Source organism: Pelecanus crispus, chromosome 2 (assembly GCF_030463565.1).
Source record: "Pelecanus crispus isolate bPelCri1 chromosome 2, bPelCri1.pri, whole genome shotgun sequence".
Lineage (NCBI taxonomy): Eukaryota > Metazoa > Chordata > Aves > Pelecaniformes > Pelecanidae > Pelecanus > Pelecanus crispus.
Genome location: NC_134644.1, coordinates 38,571,132 through 38,586,679, shown reverse-complemented (window position 1 = coordinate 38,586,679; position 15,548 = coordinate 38,571,132).

The window sequence follows — 15,548 nt, the reverse complement described above, 5'->3', positions numbered from 1 at the left end:
GTTGAAAAGGCAGCTAGCAACAAACTGCTTAGCTGCTCTCCCCTCTTTAATCTCAGGTTCACCGAAAGTTCAAGCAGAAATGAATTCGGTGATGGGTCACTTTAGAATAAGTCCCAGTGGTTAATCTGGCAGCCTTGGTAAAGGCAACAATTACAGAGCCATCCCTCTCCCTCTCTCCCTCTCGCTGTCTCCCCGGGCAGCGCCAACTTCCCTCTCGTTTTTGCCCAGCGGTATTTACTAAATCGTAACCATTTGCCGCTCTTTTGCGGGGACAGCAAAATCCCAGCATCTCCCCCACGCCCGCGCTGCAGCCCACGCCGGCGTAAAGGCGGGTACCCCCGGCGAGAGGTACCGGGGGTGCGGGAAACAAACCCTCCCGCAAGGGAGCCTGTATTTTCGGAGGCGGGTGTGTGTGTGTGGGGGGGGTGTCCGGGGGCCAAGGGAGCGGTGCTCGGGGCTTGGTTTCTCCCCGGCCGCGACGGGGGGTGGCGGGGGGCGGCTGGGGACGCGCCCGGCAGCTGGAGGCGCTGGCGGAGCCGCGGGGCTCTGCTCCCCTCTCCATCCTTTATGGGAAGAGAGTCGAGAGAAACCTGGGCAAAACGCGATGGACGTCGCTGCTAATTGCAGGGACTCTTCAAAGGCCAAAGTTCACGTAACCACTGCATAAATGCATGCTTAATAGGGATTTATTAGTACCTCTCTAATGGCAGCTCACGCTTGGGCTATGGACTCGAGCGGGTTTTCACCGGCAAATTGTTTCTCAGGAGCCACCCCCCTCCCTCCCACCCAGGCATTGCCGGGGGACCCCGGGCACCGAAGGCGACCGGCTCCCGCCGGGCCCCGGGGAGGCTCCGACCTGGGCCGGGCCCCGGGGCCGCCCGCGGGAGAGCCTGGGCGGGAGAGGGGACCCCCCCCCCCCGCCTCCGGGGGCACGGCGGGGGCCCTCCACGGGGCGGGGAGGAGGGGACTGCAAGTTTTCTGGGGAAAAGAATCGTTTCCGAGTGTTTTTCCGCGTAAGTTTAGGAGCGCGATCTCTCGTTTGTTTCCCCCCAGCAATTAGCTCTGTGAGATCGCGGTAAATTGGCAACCGCAAAAAGGGAATACAGAAATAATTAAATGAATAACAGATGAATAAATAGCAATATAACTTTTTTTTTAAAAAAAGTTTCTTTCATTCCTTCTTTCTTTTTCTGTGCCTGTCTGTCTCTCTTTCTCTCCCTCTTTCTCTCTCCTTTTCCCCTTTCTCCCGTTCCAACGCAAACATTCCTTTTCTCCCCCAGGCACACTACTTGGCCGACTTTCACTGTTAACATTATTCTTTTATGGTTTATGTGTCATAAAATATTACAGGTCACAGTTACTCCTGTTTCAGGCTCAGAGAGACCATTGAAATCAATGGGAGCTCTAGAGAATAGGGAGTCTTCCCTTATGCCTAAAAATCTGTGGGCAAACTTTGTTGATTTTGATCATGCGAGGAGCCGTATTTGCCATATAACTTCAAAAGAATTACACGTTTCAGTAATACGAGCAGAAACTGGCCCGGAAAAATGCTTCCGTGCTATTTTTTATAGGGCAGTGACATATTTTAAGCATTTGTTCCACACGGAGAATGTTTCAGCCATTACTTTTACAATTATTTTGGCTTTCCGATCTGCTTTCTTTGGAAGTGTGTATCTCATAAAGTTAAATCAGGACTATTGATTCTTATAAAAATGTGGCCGAATAACGATCAACCTCTATTGCGATGAAACCATTAGCTAGTGCATGACTTTTTTGGGTGCTCAGTTTATAAATACAAACTCGATGTCTTGCAAAAATTCGCCCCGTTCCAGAAAGTAAAAGTAGCAAAAAGAAAAAAAAAATCAAATAAAACCAAATACAAGCCCAAACGAGGGATGGCGAGAGGACACGAAGCCAATCTCAGCCACAAACTCTTTTGCCTATGTTCACATCGGTTTAAGATGTGGTGTAGCCAGCGGGAAGCGGAGGGATTAGGAAAATACAGGGACTCATGGAGCGTTTCGCTCGCAACAGTTGTAGGAAGTGTCCGAGCAGTCGGGAGGCGGGGGACCCGCCCGCCCTGCCCGGTGCCTGCCCCGGTGCCTGCCCCGGTGCTTGCCCCGGTGCCTGCCCGGCTTCCCGGCGCTGCGCAGCGGTTGCTCTTTGCATCCGATACGCTTGGCTTTGCGCATAAGTATTTATACGTTTTCTAATTCTAACCTACGCGGGGTTGCAACTCGGAGGGCCACTCGCCGGCAGAAAAAAAAAAAAAAAAAAAAAAAGAAGCAATATGCTATCGATTATTAAAAAATAAAAAAGAAGTAAATCCAAGGAAATATCTACTTTGATTGAACGCTTCGCTAACGCTTTTTGTAGGGATCGATTGCATTCGCAGCTGTCTTCGGGTTTGATCTTCGGGAAATGACTAATACGAGGAAAATTCGTTGTGTGCATTGTAATAACAACGAAGCGGGGCTGCGGCCGCCGGGCCGCTCGGCTCCGCGCTGCTCCGCACCGCTCCGCGCTGCTCCGCGCCCCGCCCGGGGTGGGGGTCGGCGGGGTCGCCGTGCCCGGCGGCCGCGCTCCTCCGCAGCCAGCTCAGCGGGTCGCTCCTTAGGGCCCCCGGCTGCAGGGAGGGGGCAAACACACCGAGCTCAGCCGGGGGGGGCCCGGCAGCCCCCCCCTGCCCCGCCGGCCGGGGCCCGGCAGCCCCCCCCTGCCCCGCCGGCCGGCTGCGAGCTGCTGGGCGGGGGGCTGCGGGCCGGCTGGCCGCGCCTGAGGTGGCATGGCCGCGCTGAGGCAGGGGTATCGCTTCTGATCGCCTTTGTCTATTAATACAGCCATCACCAAATCCCGGATAACCTCCCTTTCCCTCTGTCAACACCCCTCCGCTCCAGCCGGTGCTAGGGGAAGAGGGATGGGACCTGCCATCGGGGTCCTGTAGCAAGGGGGTGCCCCTTTTAGGGGTAACTTGGTGACAGATGTTGACGTTTCTAGGGAGCTCGGTAAACAGAAAGTTGGACTGGACTTTTTCATAGCCCATGTGGTTTTCATCATTCCCCGTCAGGCTCAGACCAAAGGCAGAAGCTTCCCTCTTCACACTCCTCATCCCCTCTCATCTTCAGCAGTCACTCAGCCCCGGTGACACGGAATAAAGAGCAGAGAAAACACAGGAGACCAGGTTCGTTAAGTAATGCAAAGGGATGGGGGTGAGGATGAGGCTGGCGGTGGAAATGGGGGGCGAGAGGGGAGTGGGAGTCTCTCCTCCACTGTGCACCGGTGAGCCTTCAGGTGCAAAGCACATCTGTGTAAATCACAGACTCTGTCTGGGGACAAATCAGGAGGAGAACATCGGAGGAGTCTCAGAGAATAACCACTTGTCCAGGCTTCTCGCTGCCTTCATAAGAAGGTGAAGGTTAGGGAAGGGGCTAAGTCACAGGGGTGGGGGTTTCTACACAGTTTTATCAAAACTCCTCTGTACCAATAAAACAAAGCTTTTCCTTGGCCTTTGCAACAGGTCTACTACCTTACCTAACTCTTGTTCAAAACATCAGATACAATGGAGATGCCATCCATGCCTCAACCTATATTCTTAGTGTAGTTGTGAAATATTCCTGCTAGCAGTCAGCAAAGGTGGAGACTTTAACCAGACTAGTCTGTTTTGCAAGAAATAAAATCCCTGCAGCACTGCTCTGTAATGTCAGTGGATTCAACATCCATGCACGGTTCTGAGGACAGATCATAAAACAAAATGCATTGGCTGGATAGTGTTGTGTTCCTCGTGCTGAGCTAGGGGGAAAAAAAAAGTAAAAAAAACCCCACTGTCTAGAAACTGAAAGGTGATCCCATCCGAGCTGAGCCATTGAAGAGCCACGCATATTTTACTGTGCAAAAATGTTATCTTGGAGGAACACTCCTTCCAGCAAACAGCGTTACCACAAACAATATGATTAGGCACAGAAGTGTGTATTGCAAAAAAGCACAACCCCATGGGGCTTTGCAATTTATTACCCCCTGCCCCTCGTATTTTTCATTTTTTTTGTATTTCTGACAGTGCTAGGAGGCAAGGCAATGGAAATAGAGGGTGAGGCAAAAAGGGTCTGAGAAGACCTATCCTCTGGTCAGAACAGGATGAGGAATGACACCTCAGCTCCCAGTGTGCTGCAGACATGCAATGTCTTTATGCACAGGAACATGAATGTTCCCCCAGAACTGAGTTTCACTTACAGAGGCGCTACCCAAGCTTCTTTCAAGTCAGCTCACAAACGGAAAGATTTAAGTGTTAGCAGAGGCTTGTACCTGACCCCACCCTTACATTGGCTTTGAGTGGGACCTACTGGGGCCCATTGCCAGGGAGATTCAGCTCACCTGAGACCCATAGGTCTATGAATCAAAAGATTAGGCTCATTGAACCTGGTAATCCATCAGTAAAGACAACTTTACTCTCTTCAGATCGCACCTTTCTCACCCCAGGGTTTGAATGGCACAGTAAAGCATATAACAAACATCGGCAAAAACCACTGAAAATTCTGGTGAGGCTCCTCTAATGAAACGGTTTGATTGCAAATCAGACGTGAGACTCTAGAAATCCAGATAATCTCCATGTAATCCCCTTTTTGAACGCAGTGATGTGTTTTGAGACCGGTCAACCATACAGGTTGACTCCCACTTTCGCTGGAGCTGAAATAGCAGAAGACACACCCACAACCCTGGGCTCTGGATCAGGCCCCAGCTGCAAACTCCGTATTCAAGAACAGGCAAAAATTTCCCCTCTGCTTTTCACTGAGAAGACAGTGGGGTAGGCTGTGTGCTGAAAGCAGTGGAAACCTAGCAAGCAACCTTTTGGTCAGACATTCAAGGTTTTTTCGTGTTGTATATTCCACAGGGGAATCCTGCTTGTGGAAGGGGAAGGCGACACATTTCAAATATTTGCTGCTATCAGAAAGAACAATTTTGCTCACCCTATCCAGTAGGTGTGAATCAAAATAAATGCAAATCATTGAGGTTTAAGTACAAATCTTAGCTGCAACCTTAACTATGCTCCTGTTCAAAATACAGGAATGGAGGAGGCGCTTCAGTAACCCATCTTAACCAGAATTAAGTACAGAACACATAATGGGACCCTCTTCTGCAGACCTTTTTCATTAAAATCAGTGGCGTTTTGCCTTAGAAAATACTGCAGACAGGATTTCTTGAGCCACTAACCATTTTTCAGTGTGACATTTTACAATTTAAAATAATAAGTGAAAATTAGTTACCACAAATGCAGCGTTTAAAGCAACAGTGAGCCCATGTGAACATCGATTTCTCTCTGTGTCTCCTTTTCTCTTTCTTTATAAAACTTATGTACTCTGTCGATACAATACTATCCACTTTGATAATAAATCTGTTGTTTCAAGCTAGGATGCTACCGTTTCCTTTTCCATGTAATTTATAGCTATATTGATTCTAAAGCTCTGGTTCTCTATTTCCTCCCTGTTGTATTAAAAATGAGTTCTAATTGCAAGGCAAATGCTCTTTGGTCAAAGCACCTCACGGAGTATTTTAACTGTGGATAAGGAGATTTAATTTGATTAATAGAGAAATGAAAGCCCCGAACATTTAAAATGATAATTTTCAGCTCAGGAAAAAAAGAGAGACAGAGAAAGAAGGGAGGTTAATGGAGCCAGGGAAAGCATTCATAGATCAGCACGAGCAGATGTTCTTTTGCTTTTCTGTCAACATCTCTGGTTTGTTGTGCATATAGAAAAACAAGCTTTTCAACTCTCACCACGATTTCAGCCTGTTGCCAGCTTTGCTTGCCTGCAGGATATCTGCTTATCTAGCATGGGAGCAGGATCAGGCCTCCTCCCCTTTGGTCTAGAAGCAAAACAACCTTTCACATGGGCTGTGAGGTTTTTCGCACTCCCCCCTCCTTTGCACACACATTTTCAACCCTTAGATCTTTATTTCATAAAATTCCTTTCCTCTTAGGGACTGCAAAAACTGGCCAGGAGATGAATGGAGGAGCCGAGCAATATTAACTGCATTCAGGTGTGTGCTGGCTGAGAGGAGACGAAAGGAACCCGGCCCCTTCCTCGAGGGCAGCGTGCGCGTTCAGCCATGTGGGACGGCGGTCGCTGCGCAGCTGTACAGACTCCCCTGTACCCCTGGTGCCTGCGCTCGGCGTGTAACCGCAGAGGGAGGAGGGTGCTTTCGTATGGGAAATTCAAATAGCTGTTCTCCTCAGCGAAGCACCTTTGAGGCCTGCCTTGCATGCTAACATGACTGAAGTGTCCATGTTAAAGGAAAAGAGTGATCTGTGGGTGCATGGGTGTGTCCTTTAGGATTCATGAGAACGAGGCATGTTTTTTCATGTTTTCACTTCTCAAAGCAGGTCTATCGTTTAGTGCAATTCCATATCAGTTCCGAGCAGCAGCACTAAAGGTGATGGAGTCCAGCCTGAGCCTTAAAATTAGGTTTGCTTGTCTCTAAGTATTCTCCAGGGCAAGGAATATATATCAGCCTTTGGAAAAAAAGCAATCTGCATTTAAGTGAAGATTAAATAATCTAAGATTTATCGTTCACATCTCAGAGGATAGGACTTTTTTTATTGTAGTAAAACATTTAAAGTAAGAAAAATGCCAGCAGGCATCGCATAGAAAATTCTCTTTCATCACAAAAGGTTAACTCCTGCTACATTTGTGTGATATAAAACACCCTAGCTGTTTCAATGCGGAGTTTCTCAGAAAATGGACTGTGGAAGTAGCCCCAAAAGTCACTACCCGTGGGGTAAACACTATCTGAGCTCAAAGAAGGAGAAAGGAATGAAGTCTGTCAGCAGCCCTGTCTTGAGACATACCTGCTCGATGTGAGTTTGTCTGAAGGCAGGCACCACATTCTGCTCCAGAGATCCTGTCAGCTAGATCTGAAGGACATTCCTTGAGCTGTCATGTATGAACAACCATTAATTGTGAGTAGGAGTATGTGTGCTTAGCCAGAACGCCACTACTGAAAATACTGCTTTTTCTTGACCAGCAAAATTAATTGTGGACGCACTCGGAAGGTGAAGAGCTGCAAAAGTTCTTATTGGGAGAACGAGGGGAAGGAATTCCTCCTTGCATACAGCTTACTCTCTTATTTAAAAGAATTTAATGAATAAAGCTTCATCTAGATGTTTCCCAGATGCTTATCCACACCTATGAGACAAGCTCTTCAGAATCTGTTCACTGGTGCTCCAAGCCTTTCCAGTTTTCCAGACCTCATGAGCTTACGTTCTCCAACCCTTGGTGCAGCCTTTCCATTGCTTTTAATCCAGGCTAGGATGAGGGTGGTCAAAAAGGCAAGGCTGATGTGGGGCAAGAAGGGGGACAACCATGCAGGGGCTCTGCTGGCCATTGCTGCCACTGTCCCCAAAAATATGGGCTGTAGGATTGCTGCGAGGCTGGGCAGGAGCAGGGGGACAGCACAGAGAAGAGAGAGTTCGGTGGTGATATCCCTTCCTTTCCCAGGCACCACGTGAAATTGCTACAATGCATGGAGAGGTGACTAAGGTGCCTTTCACGGGACCAACCAACCGGGTTGCTGTTCCTTAATCTATTTTATAATTCCTCCAGGTTCTTTATTCCAGGTTTCTGTACTGTTCACTCTAGCTTGGATCCCATCACCCATGGTTTTGTGCTTTTGGGTGTAGCATAAAAGCTTGCTTTTATTTAAAAGGTATGTAGGTCATGTGACAGCAAATGAATGACTTGAAGATTTTTTATCCGTTTTTTAGAAAAGTAAACATGTTTTCCTTTCCTTCCTTCCTTCCTTCCTTCCTCCCTCCCTTCCTTCCTTCCTTCCTTCCTTCCTTCCTTCCTTCCTTCCTTCCTTCCTTCCTTCCTGCCTGCCTGCCTTCCTTCCTGCCTGCCTTCCTTCCTTCCTTCCTTCCTTCCTTCCTTCCTTCTCCCTCCCTCCCTCCCTCCCTCTCTCCCTCTAATTCAGGCAATCTGAAAATATTATCCTTGTCAGCCAGCTGTGACTGTAAGATCTATGTACCTCCACTTCCCTTCTGGAATGCCCCACAAGATTTATACTGGGGTGTGTGGGAAGGAAAGGAGGATGTACAGTTTCCCCAGATTTCTATCTGCGGTTTTAAAGTGAGGCTTTGATCTGAGCAGTGATAACTGCTGAGGGTAAGGATGGTGTTCTACTCTCATTTGGTATTAGTTTGTGGTTTGCTGTTGATTCCAAGTCTTCCCCCATTTTGTTCAGTCTGGAATTCATAGACTCAGACTCCTGCTGCAGGGAAAACATGGAAATTGTTTTTTCCCTTGCCACAAAATGTTTTCTAATAGTTGCCTCCTTTTCTGCTGTCTTTTATTCTGCTTTAATACCTTTAATAAGTGTTACCATCTGCTTAGGTGCCTGGTACTACACATTGTGAACAAGGCCAAGAGTTTCCAGGGGCTGGGACGGTGTTGTTTACTATTAGGAATAATGACGGTTGTTGCCTTTGCCTGGGGCAGGTGGGCTGGGGCTGGAGCACACACAGAAATGCAGAACATGTGCTGGAGTTGAGCTATCTACAGTTCTCTTAAAAGGAGGTTTGGCTGTTGAGCTAGCAGCACTTACTTAGTATGCAGGGACTCTTTTCTCCTGCCATTCTCTGGCCCCTAACATGCTTAACCTTAGAGAGAAAGACACAACATATTGTGATGCTACTAACTGGTCGAAAGGCACTATCAATTTTAGACGTGATAGGTACATGTCAGAATCAGCATAATTAACTGGAATGACAATCCTGTTAAATGTGTTCATGCCATTGCACCGGCAATAAAGCATGTGTAAATTTACAATTAAGGCCTGTCTTTCTTCTATACCTTGGAGACTAGTGACAAACATTAAGAAGTTGTACAGCATCAGGAGCTGAAGGGAGGTATTTATCACAATAAAAACATCAGGTGATGCATTTCCCAGATTATCTGTCCTTCTTATGCAAATACTCTTTTTTTGCTGGAGATTTCAGGCTAAGTAATAATTATATTTCTGATCTGAAAGGTGATATTTCACCCTCTGAATTTTTGTTTTCATTTGCAAGATGGATGAGAACCATAGTGTTTAGCTACCTTGCATAAAGGTATTTGAAATAGTTCTCATTTCACATTATACATCAAGCTGCACTTTGTCTGTATTGGGTACATTGAGCATTGCATATCCACGGCGAAATTTTCAGGGATGCTGCAAGACATTGTCCTATATTGTACATAGGCGCTACAGCTCCTGCTACAGTGATGGCTGGAAAGCATCAGCACAAGTAAGATAAAGGTGATTTAAAGTGCGTCTGTGAGTCAGGCAGTGAACTGACAGCCATCTTTAACCAGCCTGACCCTGGGATGACCCTGAGCTCAGCTGGTTGTGAGATAGTTGGGTCTATTATGGGACAAAGGATCATATGTCTGACAGGATGCAGAGAACACATTATAGGATCACAGCTGAGTAACAGTGCAAGACATAATGTACATTTATTTGATGAACACCACAAGCAAATCTTGCCAAGAAAATTTAATTTCAACTATTTTGTTTATTTCAAGTCAATCTCTTTCTGCCACCTATTTCAAGAAATTCATATTTGCTAGCTTTTTCTCTTCTAGGAACGAAACATGATCATGCTAGTGAAATTTATAAAGCATGCAGAATGTACACTGATAAATTCATATAATGGAGTTGCACATTTCTATTGTATTTCCTGCTTCCCATGTGGGCTCAATCTGCATCCATTCGACATTAAATTTCGAACATCTTCACCTAAACCCACATATCATTTGGTCAAGTGAGGCTGGAAATGTCAGAACGAGCACAGCAGTGGTTAGAGAGAAAGTCATGGGCTTGAAACTACATACGGCCTTCTATGTGAGTAACCGCACTCATGTGAACAGTGCCAGCAGACCAAAATTTGGTGTGACAGGGTTCTCAAGAAGGGAGAGAAATACCTGAGTACCTTTCCAGGCTGAACTTCCTTCACATCTAGTCTTCGGGATAACATTGTGGCGAGGGATCTGATATCCTCAATTTCAGCACAGGGAAAAAGGCTGATGGAGAGAATGGTAGTCTGTATAACCTTGTGCATCAAAAATTAGATCAGCTGTAGCCTCTCCTCCGCAGAGCTCATCGTATGCCACAGGAGGGAATGATTGCTGGGCTGAACATGTGGAAGCTGAGGATGGGGAGGGAAGGGGCTTGCCCGAGTCACTTGGCTGGTCAGTCACCAACCTCCATGCCCTGACCTTGCCGCTGACCACACCAGGTCTCTGATGAGGAGGAAAGGAAGGATGGGTGCCTCATTGCCCCAGAAGTGTAGCTGAGCACCGAGGGGGAATGCAGTGCTGCATGGTGCCTGCCAAGCCCCTTGGTCAGATCCAGGAGCTCTGGCACTGGTGAGAAACCCTTTGCACGCAAGGGCATGGTCCTGTTGGCCTCAATGGGCTTCACATCATGTTGCGTCTTCTGAAAAAAAAAAAACCCCAAACACCAAAACAGAGTGGTTAGTAACACTCCCCCCAGCCTCCAGCAGTTAAGCTGCTGGTGTGGTGGGCAAGAGAGGTGGGGAGCTGGGGAAGGGGGCCAGCATGTCTGTCAGAGGACAAGTCTCTTGTCCCCCTGCAAGGGAGGCAGGACCACATCTGCCACAGCTCTTGGCAGTGCTGTGTCCCGATCCCTCTGCTACCCCAAAGCTGCCACAGGGTCCAGCATTGCCGATGCAAAAGCTTCAATCAACGGAAGGCAAATTGAGAGTTAACCCCCTGCCTTCCCTGCTGCCCCCAAGGCTGCCGTGGCGGGGTGATGAGAGAGGCGGGATGAAGTACGGCACCACAGGCAAAGCCGAGAGCAGCGCTTTACCTCAGACAGCTTTCAAGGGGACGGGGGGTTAATCTGCTTCCCAGGCCCTGTTGTTAGTAGCCACACGTCCTATTGCTCCAGGCAAGCTTGGATCTGGCTCAGAGTCCTATACAAACAGCTCACTTTACAGAGCTACTGCACTGGGTGACCTCTTCTAATGTATTACTGGTTTATATTTGGGCTGATTGCTTCCAAAGGGGAAATGACACGAAGTGAATCAGTGTGACCTCATTAGCGTGGCTCACACTGGTAAATGGATGACCACCATTAGGAAGGCTCTGTTGTGGCAGCGCTTCCATCGTGTTACCTGTGGTTAGTATCATCATCTTGCTATAACCTGCTGCAAAGATTTATGCACTATGCTAACTTGCGTACTACAGCTGCTTTCTGTCTTATAAATATTGACTTCTGTGCCAAAAACAACAACTTGGTACAACAGGAATTAATCTTCTGCTTGACTGATGCATCTTTACAGACCAGTTTGTCTTTAGAAAATAGAGCTCAAGAGAGTTTTATGATTTAGAAAAATACTTTATAAGTTGATCTAAAATATAGGCTGTGATAAGCAGAGGCATCATCAAAGTGACACGGGGGCTATATTTTGCCGTTTAGATTTTCCTAACTGTGCCATCTGTTTGTCAACTTGACTTGTGTGAAATTTTAAAGAAATTGCCTGACTCCAGGTCCTGAATCTTTTCTGTATATTGCAGCTTCTCTCATAATTTATCTATCACACTATCCAAATGATTTTAATTATTTTTATTAAAAAAAAATCTTTAGGCAATCTGATTTATCAAAACACATGAGAGGTTATACCTTTTGTCCTCAGCTACAACATTACAAGTGCATCCCCCACTTGGTGCTAGACACTAAGATGAATTCACAATATTGCAGGATTCTGGAGTTGACAGTAAATAGCAACATACAGAGTCAAGGTGCTAAACAGATTTAAAGACAGCACATCAGCTCATCTTAACCAAAACCCTTCTAGAAAGACTTGTGCACTATAATGCCTAAACAAAGATATTTTACTGTGCAAAGGAACCATTTAGGCTATTAGATCTAAAGATGAACTTACAGTATTTTGACAAGTGCCTTTTACTGAGGTTCAGGTGTTCAGGGCTCCAGTTACAGACATTTTTTGTAAGCCTGTCCATACTATGCATGAGAGTGAGAGAAAGTGAGTACTCCCTGATGCGATGGAATTTTTGACTTGACTACGCTCTTACGGATCATGTGAAAATTAGGAAAGTGTTGTGGTTTAGGATGATATTGACTCAGACATGTTACCACGTATTATGGCCTTATACTCTATAGGCCAGACCTGCAACTAAATTGCAACTGAGTTTTTGTTTGGATGGAGACTTCAGTGCTGGTTCTTTAATGATTTTAATGAAGCTCATTGCCATGCATCCCTGAATAGGCAGGCTGGTGGCAGGACTTCCTCTCCTGGGGTGAAATCCATGCCTCTGAAATGGACCTGGTCCCTGGGTTGTCTCACAGTCCCCACCCAGGCAGGTGCTTGGTTTGTGCAATGCCACAATGATGCCTTCAGAGCCACTAACTCATGCTCTCCCCACTGAAATTCTCCTTTAGCTTCACTAAAATCTGTGGTAAAAAACCAGTAACCACGATGGGGTAGAATCATGGATGGAGACAGCTGATCTGGCTGAGGCTGTCACTGATACGAGGTTTGAGAAATCCTACACCACAGCCCCTGTGGAGGCTGAAGTAATCTGAATGGCTCATGTTAGTTATTCCACACCACTGGTTAATTTGTCATAAGTATAAGGTTTACATATCTCAGAAAAAAAAAAAACAATGGAAAATACTACAGGTGCACAATATGAACAAATTAATACTCTTTTAGAAAGCTAACTTGTTATGTAGTGAAATTAAGCATTTTGGTTTTACATTTGATAAGCCATTAGCTTTCTTTTTTTATTGCTGATTTCCATGCTTGCTCAGTGCTTAGTGCAAGTGTATGTTTGAACTGGCTAAGCTGTATGGCAGTCTCAGAAATGGAATTTTAAAATTTTCTTATGTCTTATCCATAGGAGATGGATATGCCCATGCATTTAAAGTTATAGTACTGAGTGTCTTCAAACAAGAGTTTTTTTCTTTCTTCAGGGGAGACAGCTAGGCAAAGTAAACCAACACTGAATTTTAAGATTCATCCCTGTATGGGTCCTAGTAATGCAAATATTATCATATGGGAAAAGAGTATTTATTTTGCGGTCAATCCTCTAAAACAACAGCTGAACTGATTAAAATCACTTTCAATCAATAAGAATTGTAATCAGTAGGAATCTTCATCAATAGGACTTTGAAAATGTTAACTGAGAATTCAATTTCTGTTGTGATTATAAGCTCTACAGCTATTTAATTACTTCAGATGCAATGCCGTTGTTAGAAAAAAGTTCATTCATAGTGAAATGCACATAATTGAGGCATTTTTAATACATAGTTCCAAATAGTAGCAGTGATTAGTTTACACCATGCCCTGCCCCCCCCTCTCCCCCCCCCCAAAAAAAAAAAAAAAAAAAGGAAATTACATGGCTGGAATCCTTAAGTGGGTCACAGCCAGATACATATCTTCTGTAACTGTCTGATAAACTGTGCATCTAATTATAAACATACCAAAGCACAGATGTGATCTTCAGTAAATACATGTTCATACAGCACATTAATGGATTCATATTAAGCAACTGGACATATTTGAACTCTAGGAATGATTAATGTATGGAAAGTAACATAAGCTGTAGTTTAGATGTGTTAAGTTCCAGACTTTGGATTGCAAGGTAGGAAACCTTATGATAGCTTAGTCTTAATTCTGAATTCAAACCTATAAAGCAAAGGCTCTTTAGTTCTTTTTTCAACACCTCCCCATAAATGGGATGCTGATCAACACCACCAGTAGTAATTGCTATTGTTTTTCATTTACAGAAAGCAAAACCAGACACTGGCACTTATGTAGTACTCCTGATCCGTGGTATAGGGGTCATCAGCAGGAGCTGTGACTGAAGGTCCAGAACTGGCCAGATTCAGGTGAATCCTTACCTCATCTGCAAAAGCTGCCCACTCTCTCAGTGTAGCTGTCTGTGCTCCTGTAGGGTGGGTTGCCCTCACACTTTATGTTATTTCAGGAAACTCTGATTTCATTGCATACTGGGCAGAATAATCTCTTTGTTTCTGAGAAAGTGAAGGTTTTGTGGAAAGGGTTTTCTCCCTTATCCGGCTTTAATCTTCAGATCTTAATCAAACAAACAGATCACAGTCAGTGATATACAGACAATGTTTGGGGTTTTCATGGCTCTTGAGGCCACTAATACCTCAATCCATGACAGCACTGGGAAACAATTTTTGGTGTGCTACCCAATATTACTGACTTGCTTAGACTCTGACACTGCAGGCACTTGTGATTCTGTCCCAGATGCATAAAGCTAAGCATAGGCATTACTCTGGATTTCTGGGATGACAGAAAAGCTATGAACAGTCATCCTGCTGCCTCAGTGCCAGCTGAGTCCAGCTCTGGGCCAGCATGACTGCAAGAGAAAAAGACTTCAGAGAGACACCGTGTGCATGGGGTGCTTGTGATCCCCTTGAGTTTCTTGAAAAGTCCCTTTGGACTGTGAGTTGTCCATGAGTGGATGAAGTGCACATTTCTGGGTTGGAGGTTCAGCATGATCATTCACTTACATTTAGGAGAGGAAGGAGAGATCTTTCCTTTTCCCATGCCTCCCTCCTCACTTTCCTTCTCTTGCATTAAGGTGAACCTGAATGATACAGCTAGCAGAAAGCCAGCAAAAAGTGAGTGGAAGATCTAGCCTTGAGTGCTATCCATATTGCTCTGAAAAAGTTGAAGTTTGATTTAACTGGAGGCTATGGCAGGAAGAGAGGCAGGAACCGCATTTCCCCAGGTGTCAGGAAAGTCACTCTTGGCATGTTTGTTTTTTTCCTCAATTTCAAATACTTGTAAATTCCTCCCAAGCTTCTCTAGGGCTGAAAGCTTTGAAGCTTGATCTCAGCTCATAAAGGACCTTTTTTTCTGCTGAGGTTTTGAGGAAAATTCTTTGATCCAACTTTGAGTCACAGAAGAGTGAGACAATGAACCTTCTTACAGGCTACAACTTAAAAACAAGCAAGCAAGCAAGCAAACAAACAAAAATACCGCAGAGAAAATGATATCTCTGAATGTTCTTCTGTAAAAGCCAATGTCCTAGCCAAGCTGTAGTCCTACAAAATTCAAGGAATGCCATGCACAGAACACTCCTGGGTAAAATTTCAAGTTTGGAAAACAGAGTGTTGAGAAACAATTTCTAAGTGTGCATGGGAAAAATATTCCTTTGAGAAATACAGACAAAGGAAAACTGTCTAGCGGGACAACCTGAGAAGTGGAGAAGAGCTGTCTATTCCATTTGGCTGGAATACCACACTGGGGCCAGGCTGCTGTGGGGAATTTGGAAATGCCTTCAGATGTACCCATCTCAGCATAGTGAGGACTTGCCCATCCCATGTAACTACTGGCCTTTTTGAAAACCAGTTCAAGCACTGAATTTTAACAACTGGCTTATGCACTCAAAATGTTCCGAGCAATACATTTGCTACTGGTGTTTCTAACACTTAAACAGTAAGTTTGCAGCAAATATCCTACCATTGCATTTCATGTTTATTTTAAAATATGTTCA